A 17,914-nucleotide genomic window follows, 5' to 3' on the forward strand; every position below is an offset into this window, starting at 1 on the left:
ACCTCCAGCTCCAACAATTTCTCCAGCTACAGCCATTAGTATTCTAAAAGGGAAAACACAAACGTCATCACTCTAGGAATTATTTAGCACATGATTTGTAAGGTAAGTAGCTAATGACATTGATCAAGTGTAATTAACTATTTGCATTACTCCTCAGGTTCTACATACTTCCCTTTATGATTTCACCTGTGCTAGTTTCTACTTATAAACAGTTAATCAATCAAACACTCGAGAAATCCTATCCCTAACCTGCATATATCCTTTCTTTAATAATTAAGTTAACATCCTTATACAATATTTAAAATACTTTACCGTTACTGAGCTTGCTTGAGTGACACATGGCTATCTTGAACTGGCATCTTCTTTCTTTTCTTACTTTAAATCCCATTCTCTGTTCGAGTCTAAGCATTTAGGATGCTTAAATCTCTCGAACTTATGCTCTGATACCAACTTGTAAGGCCCCGAACCCGGTGGCCCTACTTTAGCGTCGGATTTACTCATAAACACAGTTCTTACAATCAGAGTTAATTAAAACTTTCGCGGAAACGTTTACTTGAAGCATTCGTTACAAAACATTCAATCTCTTCTTTGATACCATAAAACAAATCATTATATTTAAAACATCTTTTCTTCCATCTTCAGAAGTCAGCCGTTCAATCCATGCCATGTGTCATCCTCAAGCTAGTTCTTTGGTCTGATCACCTGCGTGCATACTAAAAGTCAGCTACGCTGAGTGAGTTCTAGTTAATCAAGCAACTTATCATACAACCACTACATGCATCATGTACGTATCCGAAGACACGTAGTCCACTATCTAACCTGCTCACCTTACCACTTAGCCTCTTATTTACACCTACCACCTTGCCACTTTGCCACTTTAATAACGTATAACGTTATGCCACTTTGCCACTTTAATGACGTAGTCACGTATAGGCTTACCCTACCACGTACTATCGTCATGCCACTAACTCTCTTACTAGACTCTTGCCATTTCTAACACGCTCTACCTCTACTTGTCTACAACACGCTTCATATCATTTACATAAAAAGCAAGTCACATCATAGCATTCATACACACTAATAACCACTTGGCAATCACTATCCTTGACGATGCGTGCAATATCCGAAGATCGTTCACGCACCGGCAAGTATTATATATTAGCTACCTCGTATTGAAAAATAGAAGGCAAATATTCTTTCTTGATTTGATGAATTGTTAACTAAATTGAGAAACATTTTTCTCGAAAGATATCTTGTATTAGTGTTTATGGATTGAGTGAATACATTGATCCAATATAAACTTTCTAACTTTGTACCAACTTTTAAATAAACCAATACATAAAAACGGTTAAAAACAGAATGCATCAAAATAAATATCCATTGAATATTTACAATATTTTGAAAAGACTAAACGCTTAAAAAGTTTAAGTTTACTTAAAAATATAAACTACGGTTTGTATTTTTTAGATATAATTATTGTAAATCTGTGATTATAAATTAATAACAAAAAATATATACTTTTAAACGAAAATGAAAAATGTATATGAAAACTTAATTAGCCCGATTGCTGATTGAAATTTAAACGGTGTCAATGCTGATTTATTTATGTTTTATTTATTATAGCCTTAATTTTTTTTCATTGTTATTTAATATCTAAAAGTAGTTGAAATATATATTTAGTATTTTCTTACAATTTTGGAAATGTTAATATAATATTCATTATATTTGAAAAGTTTATCAACATATTTAAGTATGGTTAAGATTAACTTTCTAACTTTTTACCAACTTTTAAATAAAAAAATACATAAAAAGAATAAATGTTGATCTAAATATTAAGCACATAAAGAAAATACATGATAAAAAGGATAAAACCAAAAATAATAACCTTTTTAAACATTATTAAAAGTTGTTGGAAATTTGAAATATTGCATATATAAAAATGATAATCAAATTCTTAATTCTTAAAAAATTATTTTTTAAGGAACATTTAGAATTTTAAAAATAACAATACATCATATACATCATAAGAGGATAAAACAAAAAAATAATAACTTTTTTAAAGAATAAATGTTGATCTAAATATTCAGCATTTAAAGAAAATACATGATAAAAAGGATAAAACCAAAAATAATAACCTTTTTAAACATTATTAAAAGTTGTTGAAAATTTGAAAGATTGCATATATAAAAATGATAATCAAATTCTTAATTCTTAAAAAAAACATTTTTTAAGGAGCATTTAGAATTTTAAATATAACAATACATCATATACATCATAAGAGGATAAAACAAAAAAATAATAACCTTTTTAAACAATAAATGTTGATCTAAATATTAAGCATTTAAAGAAAATACATCATAAAAATGATAAAACCAAAAATAATAACCTTTTTAAACACTGTTAAAAGTTTTTGGAAATTGAAAATATTGCATATATTAAAATTATAATCAAATTCTTAATTCTTAAAAAATTTTATTTTTCAAGAACATTTAGAATTTTAAAAATAAGAATAAGAATACATCATATACATCATAAGAGGATAAAACAAAAAAATAATAACCTTTTTAAACAATAAATGTTGATCTAAATATTTAGCATTTAAAGAAAAATTAAAGTTTTTCAAACGTATAATTTTAATTCATTTATATTTTTATGTTTTTTTTAAATATATAATATGTAAATCTTTTATTATAAATTAAAAATTATCAATTAAACTAAACAAACAAATACTTTTAAAGAGAAATGTAAATTTGAGTATACCTTCACACCTTAAATCATATGAGAAATTTATTAATCTGATTCTTGATTGAAGAAACATACTGTAATATGTAAACATATGCAAAAACGATTTTGTTTAAAATACGTAACTAATATAATAAATCAAACTTTCATAACACATACTATAAAGAAGATAACTTACTGTTTGAAGAAATTGAATTAAATAAAATGATATTCAAGTCCATCAATCCAGAATCCAGCTAAGTTGATGTGTACTTGCAAAACATTGAAAAGAAATTTGGAAAGTAATTTGAATTAATAAATATCTGAAATTAAAAATTAAATTAATAAATTATATATATTATTTAAACAGCAAAACAGTACCTGTTCATCGTCATCTTTAATCTTCAATGTTGAGAATACGTCAAAAAAATATGGTACAATAATGCAAGCCAAAATGATCAATTAAATAAATCTAACTCTTATTTTTCATAATATAAATAATAAAAAAATTAAAAAATTAACAACACATACCTTGCAAAACATAATATTGATTCCAGGAAAGTCGATGTGTACTTGGAAAACATAATACAAAAATTTGAAAAGTAAAATGGAATTGAGAAATATAGAAAATGGAAAATTAAAAAATGAAATTAAATATAATATTTGAACAGGATAACAGTACTTCTTTATGTTCATCTTCATCTTCACTGTTGACAATATGAATCTGAATAGACAGCATAGAATTATTTATTAATGAAAAATCAATTAAGAGTTAGTTAACATGACTTAAGTACAAACTATGAGGCAAATTAATAAAACCTAACATAAAAAATTTAATTGTGCTCGCCTTCAACAAAGACGATTTACGGAGGCTTTAGATGAACTGACCTTAAATTTTCCCTAAATATTTGAAAAGGTATAAAGAGATAAGAAATTATTTTCAGGATTAGAACATAAGAATAAAATATTTAGAGAAAATAAGGAATATATAAACACATTAAAAGTCACCTTGAACAGTGAGGCTTCACGGCGGCGGATAGCAAAAAAGTAGTACCACACGTGCACTGGTATTCGGGCAACCGTGACACGAATGGCAACCGACCCAAACCCCATTGCTCCCGGTATTAATTTGGACATGATATTCCTTCGGAGGTGAACCCAGTCAACCTTTTGTAAAATAAAACCTGCAAATTACGACAACCAATTTAATTTTCAATACTACTAATAATAATATATTACAAGAAAGAAAGAAAGAAAGAAATTGTGTACCCAACATGGAGGGGATTATTATTTCGTTGAACATAGAAACCAAGAACCGTTACGGTGCTCGGGTGTCTTAACCCGTCCATAGCTTTAATTTCACTTAACTTCACAGCATGGTTAGCTCTTTCTAACGTGAAAGTCTTGGTCGGAAACCCAAAACAAGCAGTTTGCAACACCACTGCGATTGCCAAGATCATCATCATCATCATCGCAACAACAGGCATTCTTTGATTGTTTGTTTGTTTGTTTCTCAGATGATGAATTGTATATTTGTGAAAGAAAGGAGATTTATTTATAAAGACATCGGAGCATAAAGTGGCATAATACCTCATATTCGTCTTTCTTTCTTTGGTTTTAAAAAAACTAAGATTTTTCCTTTTTTTTCTGATTTTTTGATTCTTCCATTCCATCAATGGGTAGGGGGTTTCTGATTTACCGTATTTCGTTGGACGGAGGGTGTCAAGTAGGGGTGTGCAAGAGGACATTACCCGATGACTGAATTATGAGGATTAATCGACCGGCTGTGTGGGGAAGATAGATCGATTCTTGATTCCACCATTGTGTTTTGCTCTGCTAATTCCTCTGGACCGGTGGCAATCGGATGGTTGGCGGTTGTTGTTTTCTTGTAGAAATCAGAGTATAAATATACAAGATAGAAAAAATTTGAAAATGTCACCAGAATCTTTTACTTTAATGTGAAGATGAAATTTTGAAATGAATTTTTAAAACCTAAAAGTAAACACTTCAATGGTTTAGTGGATAAATCTGACAATTCCTCTTATCAATGATTCATTGGAATAATTAATACTTACACCCCTTCCAAGAACAACAAACATCGGGTATCGGGCCAACATGGTTTTTCATGCAATAATACCCGACGACCGATTACATAAAATTTCAGGACCGTCATTCTATATTGTACTTTAGGGTCGGGTCGGTTTAGCCCCTTTTCGGTCCGGGTAATATCGGGTCGGACCCGAATATGCACACCCATAGTGTATCAATCATTGATTCGCCGATTATACCTCATATTTGTATCATCCAAACAGTACCAACAATAACCACAGACTTCACCTGTATTTATGTTAACTCTATTATAACATAACATAAATATTAAATATTAAAAAAAGACAAATACAGTTTACCTCATTCAGAGTTATCTCACTTATGTTAACAAATTCGCTCCTTACAACATATTCATCATAGAGGGATAAAAACATTCCAGATAACCTAGATGATTAGGTGGAACATGATGAACCAGCAGATTTTTGAAGAAGGCTGATAAATATTGATAAATTTAGTGAGTAAAATACAAAATCTGCAAAATCAAATTATATTGTAATATGAATCTTTAATAATGAATGTATAAAACCTGTTTTGAAATGAATTAATTTCAACAATGTCAGAATTCACAAATAGCTTTGAAACATTAAAACAGTTGTTCACATAACCAAAGCGTCCAAAGTACTTCAATGTGCCAAACTGGAGTACAACAACAATAACACAATTTTCATTTCTGTTATGCCAGTGCCCTAAAACATAATCAGCATAAGAATCCCACAAAGAAAGGTAAATTGAATTCATCATTACAAAACAGAATTAAAAAAAATATTTCAACAAAAGTGGTTACAAACTAAATTTATAATTATAAAACATTAACACTGAATATATACTCAAGATCTTGAAGAATGACTTTGACTTTCTTTGTGTCTTTACCCTTTGATGTCTTGAATTTCTTCAGATCTTTAACATCAGCAACAAAACCAATAACATCTGGAAAAATAATTTGTGGATTTAAATATAAAAAGTTAAAGTGCATAGAAATATAATAATTGTACAATATAGAATCTATTTACCTAAAGCTTGAGAACAGTTTATTCAATGATATCCTTAAAATCTGTGAAACAGAATCCATGTACTGACCAGAGAAATCAAAACATGAGAACACATCACTGTCAACAAAAATCCCAAGCTTGTTTTGATTGTTCACATATTTGTACTTTAAGTCATTCAAACCAATTGTAGGCCTCACAATAAAATAACAGTCTACAAAAGTAAAATTAAAGAAGTGTAAATAAGATTTAATCAAACAATTATTTTGTGATTTTAAAAAAACTTCAAACATAATCTAAAAACAAATAAGAAATCAACATATGATATAAATTGTGCAAAGTAGAAGTAATATTGAGTATAGAAAGAATATAATATTACAAATAAGCTGATTCATTAATAATATCTAACAATTATTTATTAATTTTAATCATAAATTAAAAAAGTTGGAACACAAAATAGGTTATACTCTATTGAATAAAAATGGAAATCTACAAAATACAAATAATTTTAATTCAAGTACAATTTGACAAATATTCCTAAAATTACTTAAATTTACATACTAATTTTATAACATATGTTCAAATATAATACTAACACAATGAAGAAAAACATAGAGTGTAAACAACTATTAAAAAATTAGTATAAACAATCAAGACAAGTATAGTAAATGTTATCAATATTTACTAAAAAATTATAATATAAATTCAAAACTAATATAATAACAAATAAGAAATCAACATATGATAACAACTGTGCAAAGTAAAATTAATATTGTTGACTATAAAAATAAAAGAATAGTAAAAATAACCGGATTAATGAAGAAGACTTTCAAATTTGGGAAACCATCTTCTAATAACATTAGCTTGCATTGTGGTTCCCTGTTAGTAAAAAGTATAGGTCAAAAAGGTATGAAAAATAAAACCACATAATTTAAAAGAAAATGTATAAATTTAATGGATGAAGATATACATGTTTATCCACAACAATCATTTTAATTGAGTAAAACTGATCTGGATTATTATACAAAGGCTGCTTCCATAAACAGATTACACGAACTTTGACAGTGTAACCACGACGAGCCAAATCCAAATCCTTCAAATATGTGATGTTTCTATAACAAAATATGATGCACAAAACAAATTTAATAATTATAAGCTGATATAAATAAAGAATGCATTACAACATAAAGTATTAGAATATACCCGTGCTCCATGACTTCACAAGAAATATAGAATACAGAAAGTAAGACAAAGTGAAGGTGAGCGTGCAAAATTGTGAGCATGTGGTGGAGTACTTATAGAGGAGAACAACAATCTATTTTAGGCTATATGAAAAATAGAAGGCAAATATTCTTTCTTGATTTGATGAATTGTTAACTAAATTGAGAAACATTTTTCTCTAAAGATATCTTGTATTAGTGTTTATGGATTGAGTGAATACATTGATCCAATATAAACTTTCTAACTTTGTACCAACTTTTAAATAAACCAATACATAAAAACGGTTAAAAACAGAATGCATCAAAATAAATATCCATTGAATATTTACAATATTTTGAAAAGACTAAACGCTTAAAAAGTTTAAGTTTACTTAAAAATATAAACTACAGTTTGTATTTTTTAGATATAATTATTGTAAATCTATGATTATAAATTAATAACAAAAAATATATACTTTTAAACGAAAATGAAAAATGTATATGAAAACTTAATTAGCCCGATTGCTGATTGGAATTTTAAACGGTGTCAATGCTGATTTATTTATGTTTTATTTATTATAGCCTTAATTTTTTTTGTTTTCATTGTTATTTAATATCTAAAAGTAGTTGAAATATATATTTAGTATTTTCTTACAATTTTGAAAATGTTAATATAATATTCATTATATTTGAAAAGTTTATCAACATATTTAAGTAAGGTCAAGATTAACTTTCTAACTTTTTACCAACTTTTAAATAAAAAATACATAAAAACGAATAAAATCAGAATGCATGAAAATATCCAATGAATATTTACAATGTAATGAAAAGACTAATCAATTTAAAAGTAAAAGTTTATTTAAAAATCTAAAATATGGTTTGTAATTTTTGAATTTTAATTATTGTTAATCCGTGAGTTTAAATTATTAACAACAAATATATACTTTTAAACGAAAATAGAAAATGTATATGAGAATTTAATTAGCCAGAATTTTAAACAGTGTCAATGGTGATAAATTTTCTGTTTTATTTCTTATAGCATAAAATATATTTTTGTTTTCATTGCTATTTAATCGCTATAAGTACTTGAAATATATATTTAGTATTTTCTAATAATTTTGAAATATTAATTTAATATTCATTATACTTGAAAAGTTTATCAACATATTTAAGTAAAGTCAACATAACTTTCTAATTTTTTTTTAAAGTTGAAATAATACAATACATAAAAAAGAAAAAAACAGAATGCATTAAATATCCAAAGAATATTTTCAATTTATTAGAAATAGTGAACACCTTAATAGTAAAAGTTAGATTAAAAATCTAAATTAAGGTTAGTATTTTTTAAATTTCAATTATTTGTAAATCTTTATTTGTAAATTACTAATAACAACAAATATATACTTTTAAACGAAAATAGAAAATGTATATGACAATTTAATTAGGCCAATTCTTAATTTAAATTTTAAACAGTGAAAACTAATGAAAAATTTCTGTTTTATTTGTTAGACTATAAATTTTTTTTGTTTTCATTCCTATTTAATCTCTATAAGTATTTGAAATATAAATTTATTATTTTGTTACAAATTTGAAAATGTTAATTTGATCTTATAGATGGAAAATCTCTATTTTGGGATTTGAAAATGTGTCAATCTTATTCAATATCGTAGTTTAGTTTCATATAGTGTAAATGTTTTTTTTTCTTTCACCTATAATCTGTATAAATAGTCCAACAAATTTTGTCACATTTGAAAGTTCTAATATTCTTTCACCTACAATCTATTTTAGGCTATAAGATAAATAGCAGAAAAATATTCTTTCTTGGTTAGAGAAATTGGTTCCTAAATTGGGAAACATTTTTGAAAATTTTTGAAAAAGATGTCTTCTAATAGTTTTTATAGATTGAGTGAATATAAAGATCCTAAGTTTTTTTAAAGTTGAAATAAAATAATAAATTAAAACGGATAAAAACAGAATACATTAAAATATCCAATGAATATTTACAATTTTTGAAAAGACTAATTACTTTAAAAGTAATAGTTTACTTAAAAACGTAAAATATGGTTTGTAATTTTTAAATTTTTATTATTGTAAATCTGTGATCGTAAATTAATAACAACAAATATATGCTTATCAACGAAAATGGAAATTTATATTCTCATATAATCAATGTCAATCTAAATTGAAATTTAAAAGTGTTTCAATGTTGTTCAATATCATTATTTTTTTCATATACCAAGAAATATTTTTTTGTTTTCTTTCATCTATAATCTATACATTTAGTCAAATACATTCTCACAATCTTGAAATGGTAACTTGTCCTCATAGTTGGCAAAATATGTAAATCGTGTATAAGTTGTTCAACATATTTAGGTAAAGTGTCATATTAGGTTTCTAAGTGTTTTTAAAGTTGATATATAACAATGCATAAAAAACGAAACAAACATAATGTACTAAGGTTTGAAAAAAAAAAGTTAGAACTCCTTGGAAAGAGTGAACACGTAACATAAGTTTATTATTTCTTAAAATGAAAGTTTGAATTTTGTAATATACTTTTGTTTGAAATGAAAAGTTGATCAAAAGTAGATCTATCTTTTTTAAAGTTGAATTTTGTTAATATACTTTTGTTTGAAATGAAAAGATGATCAAAAGTAGATCTACCTTTTTTAAAATTGGATTTTTTTTAATATATTTTAGTTTGAAATGAAATGTTGATCAAAAGTAGATCTCCCTTTTTGAAAGTTGGAGTTTTTTAATATATTTTAGTTTGAAGTGAAAAGTTGATGAAAAGTAGATCTCTCTTTTTAAAAGTTGAGAGAAAATAAGATCTTTTAGTTTGAAATGAAAAGTTGATCAAAAGTAAATCTACCTTTTTTAAAATTGGATTTTTTTTAATATATTCTACTTTGAAATGCAAAGCTGATCAAAAGTAGATCTCCTTTTTTGAAAGTCGAACTTTTTTAATATATTTTAGTTTGAAATGAAAAGTTGATGAAAAGTAGATCTCCTTTTTTTAAAGTTGAGAGAAAATAAGATCTTTTAGTTTGAAATGAAAAGTTGATCAAAAGTAGATCTACCTTTTTTAAAGTTGAAAGAAAATAAAACATTAAAAAAGGAACAAAAAGATTGTATTCAAATTTGTAAAGATTTGTAAAGAATATTTACAGTTTTTTAAAAGAGTGAACACTTTAAAAATGGTTTTGTTTGTCAAAATAAAAGTTTGTATTTTTAAAATATATGATATGTAAATCTTTGATTACAGGTTATAATAACAACAAACATATACTTTTAAACGAAAATGGAAAACGTATATCATAATTTACTTAGTCTGAATGTTGATTGGAATATGAAATACTCAAAATGTTTGACAAATTTCAGCTTTTTTTTCATATAGTGTTTTATAGTTTGAAATGATAAATTTATAAACCTATTTAGGTAAGGTCAATATTACCTTTTTACTGTGTGGAATTTGAAAATATGTCAGTCTTATTTAACATCATAGTTTTTTTTTCATATAGCATAAATATTTTCATGTTTTCTTTCACTTATAATCTCTATATGTAGTCAAACAACATGCTCACAATTTTAAAAACTTTAAATTGTCCTTATACTTGACAAATATGGATTGTTTATAGATTGAAATTAAAAGTTGATCAACATATTTAGCTAAAGTTACATATTAGCTTTGTACCATATTTTTAAAGTTGAAAGAATAAATGTTGATCTAAATATTTAGCATTTAAAGAAAATACATCATAAAAAGGATAAAACCAAAAATAATAACCTTTTTAAACACTATTAAAAGTTATTGGAAATTTGAAATATTGCATATATAAAAATGATAATCAAATTCTTAATTCATAAAAAATTATTTTTTAAGGAACATTTAGAATTTTAAAAATAACAATACATCATATACATCATAAGAGGATAAAATAAAAAAATAATAACTTTTTTAAAGAATAAATGTTGATCTAAATATTAAGCACTTAAAGAAAATACATGATAAAAAAGATAAAACCAAAAATAATAACCTTTTTAAACATGATTAAAAGTTGTTGGAAATTTGAAATATTGCATATATAAAAATGATAATCAAATTCTTAATTCTTAAAATATTATTTTTTAAGGAACATTTAGAATTTTAAAAATAAAAATACATCATATACATCATAAGAGAATAAAACAAAAAAATAATAACTTTTTTAAAGAATAAATGTTGATCTAAATATTAAGCATTTAAAGAAAATACATGATAAAAAGGATAAAACCAAAAATAATAACCTTTTTAAACATTATTAAAAGTTGTTGGAAATTTGAAATATTACATATATAAAAATGATAATCAAATTCTTAATTCTTAAAAAAACATTTTTTTAAGAAACATTTAGAATTTTAAATATAACAATACATCATATACATCATAAGAGGATAAAACAAAAAAATAATAACCTTTTTAAACAATAAATGTTGATCTAAATATTAAGCATTTAAAGAAAATACATCATAAAAATGATAAAACCAAAAATAATAACCTTTTTAAACACTGTTAAAAGTTTTTGGAAATTGGAAATATTGCATATATAAAAATTATAATCAAATTCTTAATTCTTAAAAAATTTTATTTTTCAAGAACATTTAGAATTTTAAAAATAAGAATAAGAATACATCATATACATCATAAGAGGATAAAACAAAAAAATAATAATCTTTTTAAACAATAAATGTTGATCTAATTATTTAGCATTTAAAGAAAAATTAAAGTTTTTCAAACGTATAATTTTAATTCATTTATATTTTTATGTTTTTGTTTTTTAAATATATAATATGTAAATCTTTTATTATAAATTAAAAATTATCAATTAAACTAAACAAACAAATACTTTTAAAGAGAAATGTAAATTTGAGTATACCTTCACACCTTAAATCATATGAGAAATTTATTAATCTGATTCTTGATTGAAGAAACATACTGTAATCTGTAAACATATGCAAAAACGATTTTGTTTAAAATACGTAACTAATATAATAAATCAAACTTTCATAACACATACTATAAAGAAGATAACTTACTATTTGAAGAAATTGAATTAAATAAAATGATATTCAAGTCCATCAATCCAGAATCCAGCTAAGTTGATGTGTACTTGCAAAACATTGAAAAGAAATTTGGAAAGTAATTTGAATTAATAAATATCTGAAATTAAAAATTAAATTAATAAATTATATATATTATTTAAACAGCAAAACAGTACCTGTTCATCGTCATCTTTAATCTTCAATGTTGAGAATACGCCAAAAAAATATGGTACAATAATGCAAGCCAAAATGATCAATTAAATAAATCTAACTCTTATTTTTCATAATATAAATAATAAAAAAATTAAAAAATTAACAACACATACCTTGCAAAACATAATATTGATTCCAGCAAAGCCAACATGGAGGGGATTATTATATCTTTGAACATTGAAACCAAGAACCGGTACGGTGCTCGGGTGTCTTAACCCGTCCATAGCTTTCATTTCACTTAACTTCACAGCATGGTTAGCTCTTTCTAACGTGAAAGTCTTGGTCGGAAACCCACAACAAGCGGTTTGCAACAACACTGCGATTGCCAAGATCATCATCGCAGCAGCAGCATGCATTCTTTGATTGTTTGTTTCTCAGATGATGAATTAATTGTATATTTGTGAAAGAAAGGAGATTTATTTATAAAGACAACGGAGCATGAAGTGGCATAATACCTCATATTCGTCTTTCTTTCTTTATTTGGTTCTAAAAAAACAAAGATTTTTCCTTTTATTTTTTTATGAATTTTTGATTCTTCCATTCCATCAATGGGTAAGGGGGGTTTCTGATTTACCGTATTTTGTTAGACGGAGGGTGTGCAAGAGGACATTACCCGATGATCGAATTATGAGGATTAATAGACCGGCTGTGTGGGGAAGATAGATCGATTCTTGATTCCACCATTGTGTTTTGCTCTGCTAATTCCTCTGGACCGGTGGCAATCGGATGGTTGGCGGTTGTTGTTTTCTTGTAGAAATCAGAGTATAAATATACAAGATATAAAAAATTTGAAAATGTCACCAGAATCTTTTACTTTAATGTGAAGATGAAATTTTGAAATGAAATTTTAAAACCTAAAAGTAAACACTTCAATGGTTTAATGGATAAATCTGACAATTCCTCTTATCAATGATTCATTTCATTGGAATAATTAATACTTACACCCCTACCAAGAACAACAAACATCGGGTATCGGGCCAACATGGTTTTTCATGCAATAATACCCGACGGCCGATTACATAAAATTTCAGGACCGTCATTCCATATTGTACTTTAGGGTCGGGTCGGGTCAGTTTAGCCCCTTTTCGGTCCGGGTAATATCGGGTCGGACCCGAATATGCACACCCATAGTGTATCAATCATTGATTTGCCGATTATACCTCATATTTGTATCATCCGAACAATACCAACAATAACCACAGACTTCACCTATATTTATGTTAACTCTATTATAACATAACATAAATATTAAATATTAAAAAAAGACAAATAAAGTTTACCTCATTCAGAGATATCTCAGCTATGTTAACAAATTTGCTCCTTACAACATATTCATCAAAGAGGGATAAAAACATTCCAGATAACCTAGATGATTGGGTAGAACATGATGAACCAGCAGAGTTTTGAAGAAGGCTGATAAATATTGATAAATTTAGTGAGTAAAATACAAAATCTGCAAAATCAGATTATATTGTAATATGAATCTTTAATAATAAATGTATAAAACCTGTTTCGAAATAAAGTAATTTCAACAATGTCAGAATTCACAAATAGCTTTGAAACATTAAAACAGTTGTTCACATAACCAAAGCGTCCAAAGTACTTCAATGTGCCAAACTGGAGTACAACACCAATAACACCATTTTCATTTCTGTTATGCCAGTGCCCTAAAACATAATCAGCATAACATCTGGAAAAATAATTTGTGGATTTAAATATAAAAAGTTAAAGTACATAGAAATATAATAATTGTACAATATAAAATCTGTTTACCTAAAGCTTGATTATCGTGAACAGTTTTTTCAATGATATCCTTAAAATCTGTTAAACATAATCCATGTACTGACCAGAGAAATCAAAACATGAGAACATATCACTGTCAACAAAAATCCCAAGCTTGTTTTGATTGTTCACATATTTGTACTTTGAGTCATTCAAACCAATTGTAGGCCTCACAATGAAATAACAGTCTACAAAAGTAAAATTAAAGAAGTGTAAATAAGATTTAATCAAACAATTATTTTGTGATTTTAAAAATACTTCAAACATAATCTAAAAACAAATAAGAAATCAACATATGATATAAATTGTGCAAAGTAGAAGTAATATTGAGTATAGAAAGAATATAATATTACAAATAAGCTGATTCATTAATAATATCTAACAATTATTTATTAATTTTAATCATAAATTAAAAAAGTTGGAACACAAAATAGGTTATACTCTATTGAATAAAAATGGAAATCTACAAAATACAAATAATTTTAATTCAAGTACAATTTGACAAATATTCCTAAAATTACTTAAATTTACATACTAATTTTATAACATATGTTCAAATATAATACTAACATAATGAAGAAAAACATAAAGTGTAAACAACTATTAAAAAATTAGTATAAACAATCAAGACAAGTGTAAGGCCCCGTTACCGGTAACCCTACTGTCGTGTCGGATTTACTCATAAACACAGTTCTTCAAATCAGAGTTTATTAAAACTTTTCGCGGAATATAAAACGTCAATCATTTGTTACAAAACATTAAATCTTTTCCTTGATACCATAACACCAAAACTTTATATTTAAAACATCTTTACTTCTTTCTTCAGATGCCAGCCGTTCAATCCATGCCATGTGCCCAACATGAAGGGGATTATTATTTCCTTGAACATTGAAACCAGGAACGGTGCTCGGGTGTCTTAACCCGTCACTAGCTTTCATTTCACTTAACTTCACAGCATGGTAAGCTCTTTCCAACGTGAAAGTCTTGGTCGGAAACCCAAAACAAGCAGTTTGCAACAACACTGCGATTGCCAAGATCATCATCATCATCATCGCAGCAGACATTCTTTGTTTGTTTGTTTGTTTCTCAGATGATGAATTAATTGTATATTTGTGAAAGAAAAGAGATTTATTTATAAAGACATCGGAGCATAAGGTGGCATAATACCTCATATTCGTCTTTCTTTCTTTCTTTGGTTCTAAAAAAACAAATATTTTGTTAGACGGAGGGTGTGCAAGAGGACATTACCCGATGATCGAATTATGAGGATTAATAGACCGGCTGTGTGGGGAAGATAGATCGATTCTTGATTCCACCATTGTGTTTTGCTCTGCTAATTCCTCTGGACCGGTGGCAATCGGATGGTTGGCGGTTGTTGTTTTCTTGTAGAAATCAGAGTATAAATATACAAGATATAAAAAATTTGAAAATGTCACCAGAATCTTTTACTTTAATGTGAAGATGAAATTTTGAAATGAAATTTTAAAACCTAAAAGTAAACACTTCAATGGTTTAATGGATAAATCTGACAATTCCTCTTATCAATGATTCATTTCATTGGAATAATTAATACTTACACCCCTACCAAGAACAACAAACATCGGGTATCGGGCCAACATGGTTTTTCATGCAATAATACCCGACGACTGATTACATAAAATTTCAGGACCGGCATTCCATATTGTACTTTAGGGTCGGGTCGGGTTAGGCCCTTTTCGGTCCGGGTAATATCGGGTCGGACCCGAATATGCACACCCATAGTATATCAATCATTGATTCGCCGATTATACCTCATATTCTTCTTTCTTGTCATGAACGGTTAGTAAGATATTTATTTACATATTGAATTATAATTGATTATGTTATTATGCACACATAAACCTACTTCAAAACTGTTTGATGAAATGCTTGAACATAAACCTACTTCCAATGTTTTCATCTAGTATTTATTATTTAATTGTGATAGTTTCTTAACGTTGTTGTTGATCATGCAGCACGTCTGAGAAATCTTCATTTTTGAAGAAGTGCTCATCAGTTGATGAACACACCCCTTGTTTTGGAATAGTTCCTCTTATAGTTAAGGATCCTCGTGGTTTGACTAATGAAAAGACGGAGTTTGACCAGAGTTATACAGATTTGTGGGATGCTGAAAAAGGGTTGTACTGTCCAGTAGAAGAAAGTGTTCTTTGTATGGAAAAACATCATCAACGTCTTGTGTCGTTTTGTTTAACCGACACCCATTCGGTTGACGTTAATGCTTCAACCGGGATACATTCTTCAAGAGTTTGCCCTATTATTCTTTTGAGAAGGAATAACTTAATGGATTCAGTTACAAGGTAATTTAACAGAATTTTCACAAGGCTACTTTATTCAAATATCCGAGATCCAAAAATTCTAACTGCATTGTTTCAGGTGGACTATTGTACTTCCTTTGAGCTGGGTCAAAGCATTTTGGGTTCCTCTTGTCTCGCTTGGTGCTCGGGCTATTGGTTTGAGAGAGCGATCTTGGGTTGCTTGTGAAGTAAGTTACATATTTGAGCAGTTAAATACAATGTATAACCTGAGTTGACCCGTTAAATACAAAGTATAACCCAAGTTGACCGGTTAAATAAAGTATAACCGATTTGACCCATTAAATACATGTATATCCTGAGTTGACTCGTTAAATACAAATATAACCCAAGTTGACTCGTCAAATACAAGTATAGCTAGATACGAGTGCAACCCCGTGTTGATCCGTTAAATACAAGTGTAACCCATGTTGACCCGTTTAGTACAAAGTACTATAACCCGAGTTGACCTGTTAAGTACAATGTATAACCCGAGTTAACCCGTTAAGTACAAAGTATAACCCGAGTTGACCCGTTAAGTACAAAGTATAACCCGAGTTGACCTGTTTACCAATAAACAGTCAAAATTTCCACGACTACCCGGTAACAATTTTTAAAACTTACATTTGCAGGCGGGGATACCAAATTTTCCATCTGAGTTTCCCGAATGTGATTCTTATTCTTCATTAATGGAAGCTGAGGCGGCAGCCATGGATAAAGAAGCAGCTCTTCGTTCTGCTTCTGTAAAACCATTTAGCAATCCCGTTCCACCTCCAAGGATGAGAAAATACTCGATCATGACCTGAAAGTAGATTGTTTCCTGGGAAACCCATGTAGAAAGGTGTGTTTTGTTAGAGTTATTCTTCGCACGTTTAAAGAAGGCGCTATTGAGGATGGAGCTGTTATTTGTGCACCCCGTTTGGATGATATTAAGCTTTGGATTCAGGGTAAGTTTTTAACTTCTTTATGTTTATGAATTTGCTTTATCACCACTGTCATTACAAAAACCATTTAAAACTAATAAGTCTAATTTATGTTAATAAAACGATTTATGATGTTTTATAACTTTATGTTAATAAAACTTTGTTAGGCTACATATGCAATTTGTCATTTCATATTTAAGTGTAATGCCTCTTTTGCCCCTAACGAGATGATATGCGGTGAATTAATGCAGTTCAAACGACAAGTGTGAACTTCAAGTACCGCAGTCATCAGTATCAAGTTACTTTGTGAAACGAGATTCTGGTAAGTGGGAATAACAAGTGCCTGAAGATCCTGCAGCCGTGGAATCTAATAGGTGGCCAATTGGTTTTGTCACTTCCGGATTTGTTCATGGAAGGTTAGTATAATTCTGTCAACCCTTTGTACCATATATATAATATGCATTTGACTTAATTTGGTCAAAACATACATCGCTGATTACATATGTTTTTAACATAACTGATTATGCATCTTAAAACACTAAATATGGAAGATGGTTGCTGTTTCATTGATT

General features: G+C 27.6%; 1 pseudogene; it reads left to right on the top strand.

The window, feature by feature from the left end:
• The first annotated feature begins 16,054 nt into the window (after positions 1–16,054).
• On the top strand, positions 16,055–17,225 carry LOC143566959 (ribonucleases P/MRP protein subunit POP1 pseudogene; annotated as a pseudogene).
• Positions 17,226–17,914: the final 689 nt, after the last annotated feature.

Source organism: Bidens hawaiensis, unplaced genomic scaffold, assembly GCF_021521415.1.
Source record: "Bidens hawaiensis isolate Kalapana, Puna unplaced genomic scaffold, B.hawaiensis_p1.1 tig00023096_1, whole genome shotgun sequence".
Taxonomy (NCBI): Eukaryota; Viridiplantae; Streptophyta; class Magnoliopsida; order Asterales; family Asteraceae; genus Bidens; species Bidens hawaiensis.